The following is a 5,456-nucleotide window of genomic DNA, read 5'->3' as shown; positions in this document are numbered from 1 at the left end:
ATTCTTGAGGCTAAAGAGAAATCAACATAGAAATCAAATGAAAAATTTAGCATCAAAAAGAATTTATTGATTAGAGATTATATTACATGTATGATTACAAGTCTAAATAAATCTAAGAATCAATAAGCTCTTTGTATGAAGTGTTTAATGTGTAAAATGAGAGAATATATCCTTTCTAAGAAGGAGGTAGTTTCTTATTTATAGAAAGAGATGTCTAGGGTTTCCTAGCAATATGGGCCTAGTTCAATGTCTAATGGGCCTTGAGAGGGTGTAAATCCATCCCCAACAGTAAGTCCCCCCAAGTTCGTTGAGAGAGATGGAATCGATCTCTGCGAAGTTCACGAATAGGGTTTATTAGACAATGAACTCGACACATTCATGCCTATAACGGTTTAGGTGAGTTTATTTCGAACTTGTGCTTAGTAAGAAGCGAGTTTGCTTTAAACTCGTGCTTAGCGAAAGACGAGTTTACTTGACTCGTGCTAAGACAGAGGCGAGTTTACTGAGAGCTCGTGCCTAGTGGAAGGAGAGCTTCTGTAAACTCATGCCTAGCCAAAGACGAGTTTTGTAAACTCGTGTCTAACAATAAGCGAGTCGACTGCAAACTCGTGCCTAAAAAAAAAAAGCAAGTTCAATTTAAACTCGTGCCTAAAATTCATGTTTACCGAACTATTGCCGACCCGAAGTCTCGTGTTGAGATCGTGTGTGCCGAACAAGTAGTTAGTGTGTATGCTCGTTAGGCTATGATGATGCTGAGAAATGTGTCGGCTTATGCTGCTTGTACTGCTTTCAACAAGCTCGAAGCTGAGAACCGTCTTTCGAAGCATGATGATATGACGGTGGTGAGCGCTTGTTGGCTATGTTTTTCTCTTTGGTTCTGGTTCACGAAAAGCATGATCATGATTAGATCAATATAAACCAAAAGAAATAACCAACTGTTGCATAATTAATAAGCAAGCTATGTTGAACTTGTTTTCACTTAACGGTAGTGAGTTGCACATGATGACATGATAATCGTTAATTATTAGTATCATAGGTTACCAAAAATAAAGTGATGACATGAGTCATCTCATAAAGATTGTATGAGAATGAACTGCTCAAAATTGTTTAATAATTTATATTAATACCACAATGTTTACCGTAGCATTAATTTAAAAGTTATTAAAAATATGTGATAATTCAAGACAAGAACTTATCTTTTCGGTGGAGAAGATGGAGTGGTTGCACGTGAGGTAAGATGACGAGAATCTCAATCCCATCCTCTCCATTTTTTTTTTGTGTAAGAACAATAGAGAGGTCGCGCCTTCTTTGCATTTCGACGAGAGGTTCATATTGGTAGCGACAGGCTTGGCGAACGTTAGAGGAGAAGGTAAGGTGATGTTGACCTTCAAACTCATCATGCCAAGATCAGTGAGAGGAGATGGACAAAGCTTCGAAGTTGACGAGTTCGTGATCTTCGTTGGCAAGGTCGAGAGGCGTGATGGGATTTCCTTATCGTACCACCTCTGCCTAGTTGACAGAGTCTACGAAGGTGTCCTCACCGACCACGAGCCTGGAGGCAAATGAAACTCATCTGGAGATCATCGCTTGATGCTATCGTTTTGATTCCAGCCAGCGGTGGGGCTATAACCTCCTCCCGAAACTTGGTAATATCCTCAAAGCACGAGGCAAGGAACCGCTTGGCTGCATCAGTTAGAGGCCGCACTGCTTCGGCCATTAGGACGCTGGGGAGATCTCAACGTAGTCATCACGTTCATCACTGACATCATCAGTAACTCAAAGGTCTCAGCTTTAGTGGCTATGCAAAGGCTTGCTTTCTCTTCCTCTGCACTGGTGCCTTCTCTTCTTGTAATTGAAACTGTACACGTTTCTTTGCAGAACCCTCAAAGGTTCGCTCTTGTCTGAGATGGTGGCGAGCTTTTGCGTATCAAGCTTGTGACGAGATGGTTCTTGTGAGTTCAAGCCTCGAGCTTTGACGAGAAGAAGACGCATAGGAGATGAGAGCATCGAAGTCTTGATCCAAACCGGATGGGAGAACTTGCAAGGAGCTAACGGATCGAGCGAAGACTTGACCTTCGTCGCAAGCGCATCATAACGGTTCTGATCGTCCTTTCAACGTTTCGTACCAGAAAGTATCGGCTCCGGCGTTGTTGATCTATGTCATCGTCCCTCTCCTGTGGCCACGAGATCGAGATCCCGATGAAGCTTCCAAGGCTTTCTCTGCTCGTGTTCTTCGCTACAATCGCTTGACCTTGATCAGTCCGAGAAGAGCAATCTCAGAAGCTTCATCGAGAAAAGAGACTCAATCATCGAGATCGCCATCGCCGCTCCGAGCCATCTCCGTGAGCCGAAGGACCCGACGGTGAGCTGAGAGTCTTGGTCTCGTTGGTGGGTACATCGAAAGCGAAGCTTTCATCTTCGTTGAAGAAAGCAATTTTGGATTTTCCAAGTTTGATATGCTACGAAGATTGTTCTCTTTGGACCCCCTCCTTCTAGCGCCAACTGTTTGAACCGAAAATGGTGTGTTTGTCGGATTCATACAATAAAGAATTTAAGAAATAGATTTCTTAAATTCTTGAGGCTAAAGAGAAATCAACATAGAAATCAAATGGAAAATGAACATCAAAAAGAATTTATTGATTAAAGATTATATTACATGTATGATTACAAGTGTAAATAAATCTAAGAATCAATAAACTCTTTGTATGAAGTGTTTAATGTGTAAAATGAGAGAAGAGATCCCCTTTTCTAAGAAGGAGGTAGTTCCTTATTTATAGAAAGATATGTTTAGGGTTTCCTAGCAATATGGGTCTAGTTCAATGTCTAATGGGCCTTGAGAGGGTGTAAATCCATCCCCAACAAGAACCACGTGATGAGACATTTATTAGATTTTTGATATTGCAGAATAATATTGAAGAGATGTTTACCCCATTGATAGTGTCCATGGGATGATCTTCGTCTATGTGGCAGCAGAGAGAGACGATATCAAAAATAGTCTGAGCAGAAGGGGCAAGCATACTCTTCCCTGAACTCATCTGCTCCCTCTACCTCCATGTGAAGGCTCGGTTCTGTCGAAACCATCAATAAGATTTACAAAAGCCACAACACGAAACTATCAATAAGATTTGCAGAATATCTCTTTACTAACTAAGTTAAAGCCTCACCTTAGTCATCGAGATCGTGGCTGATCGTACCATCGCCGGCGATAAGCCCGTCGGAGAGGTTAGCGTTCCGATGAAGGAGCTTTTGGATCAGAACAAGGACGGCGGCGAGGAGGAGAAGACGGTGACGTACCGTGATCGAACCCAATCCCTATCCCTCGAGACGATCAAAGACGACGACGAGGAGATCATCCCAGGAGAAGAGATCAATCACGACATTTTGGAATCGAAATCGACTGATTTCAGGAAGTGGGGAGAGAGATAGAGATAGAGATGAGAGAGAGGAGGAGATAAGCGATGTATCTTATTGTTCCTAATTAAGCGACGGTTCTTGAATCAAAAGGTAATTTTCTTTTTCTTTTAATCAAAATTAATTTAACCAACCTAGCTAAGAAACCCCGATAATCATGGTCAAGCTAATGTTTTCATAGCGCAGGGTAGGTGATGATATATATAGTCCAGGGTCAAGTACCAATGGTCGAGTGCACCGATTCAGACATGGTTCTATTGACGAACACTGATAAAACTGCAATAGCAGACTTCATGAAAGAGTGTTTTTTTGCCCATTAAGTACAAGTGTTGGTAGAATCTTTCTCTAGATAAACAGTGCTGTGCTTACAGGTTGGGAGGCCTAAGGCAAACTTTATAAGCAATTTTTTTATTTGTAAAATTAATACAAATCAAATACATTTTTATCAGAATATGAGTTTTAACAATTGTATTTTATGAGATTAAGAATGTAATAAATAACATATATCATTTTTCTTCAAAAATAATATATTAATATTTTTTAAGCTATGCAATAAAGTACTATTATTGTTACATGCAACTACATTGCACAAAAAGTCGAAAAGAAATACTGTTAAATACAAACTAGGTGGATGCATGCGGTTTCACTATATTTATCATAAGTTTTCAAATTAAAATTGTTTTTATCATTAGTGTTTTTGTTAAATATTTTTCTAAGAATAATTGTTTAAAAATGAAAATATGACTATTTTAAATATTTTTTTGATATTTTGTATTGATAATTATACTAAAATTAGTTATGTATTATATTCATGATTCAGTTTTTAATAAAATTACTTAATTTTTGAAGGTATATAATACTGAAACTTTGGAATATTTAAGGGAGAAATTTCATGTTTACCACTTTCATGTTATCACTTTTCTCTTTAACACTACTAAATGGATATTTTCAAAAATATCTTCTTCATTAATTGGCAAAAGACTTTTATAACCTTGTTTTCTATATATATAATAAATCATTATTTAAATAAATAAAAATAATAAAATAATTTTTTTAATGTTTTCGAATTATTCTTTTTCAAATTCAAACTTTTTATAAATTTTTTTAATGTTTTCGAATTATACTTTTTCAAATTCGAACTTTTTATAAATTTTTTTTTTTCAAAATTTCTTTTTGAAAATCGAAAATTATGTTTCAAACTATTTTAAATTTTTTTTATATATTATTTAAGTATGTATTTATATATTTATTAGAATCCTAAATTTCACATTCCATAAATTTCTTTACTTTTTTATAAATTTCATATATTTTTTATAAATATCTTTTACTCTTCATTAAAAATGAGGGTAAAAGTGATTAGTGTAAACATGAAAAATGGTACTATGAATATTATATTTGTAGCAATTTCTCATATTTTATATAGTTTAGAAATACTTGATTGCTAAAAATGATTTTATGAAGCATTATATATATTATATAAGTCACATATGTAATTACCATAAATTATTTTGTGCAATATATTTAGGTCGTTTAGATACTGATAAAACTATTTCTAGAACTAATTTTCGTACTCATAAAATGAATAAAAATTGAAAATCCATTAACAAATCAGATTATAATATTTTTTCTCAAACTCTATCTATGATCGACACCTAAGAAAAAAATCAATTAAGTGATTTATCATTTAATATAAAATGAAATTTAAAATTAGATTTTATAAATTAATTTATGAGCTTGTATAAATAAATTAAAACCTCTTATCATAACTTAAATCATATGATAAGTCAAGATAAATAATTTTATAAATGCATTTATAATTTTTTTAATTTATTTATAATTTTTATAAATGATTTATAAAGCATGTATGAATTTTATTAGATATTAATAGTTATTATAATACTTTATATACAAATATAAGGCCATTTACAAATATAAGAATATAAAATCATTATATCGATTTTAATAAACTTTTTTGTATACTATTTTATATAGTTTGTAAATATATAAAAAATGATCAAACATTATTACTCTTTCTATAGTTTCAA

This window comes from Brassica oleracea, chromosome C6, assembly GCF_000695525.1.
Source record: "Brassica oleracea var. oleracea cultivar TO1000 chromosome C6, BOL, whole genome shotgun sequence".
Lineage (NCBI taxonomy): Eukaryota > Viridiplantae > Streptophyta > Magnoliopsida > Brassicales > Brassicaceae > Brassica > Brassica oleracea.
This window is presented reverse-complemented; position numbering follows the sequence as displayed.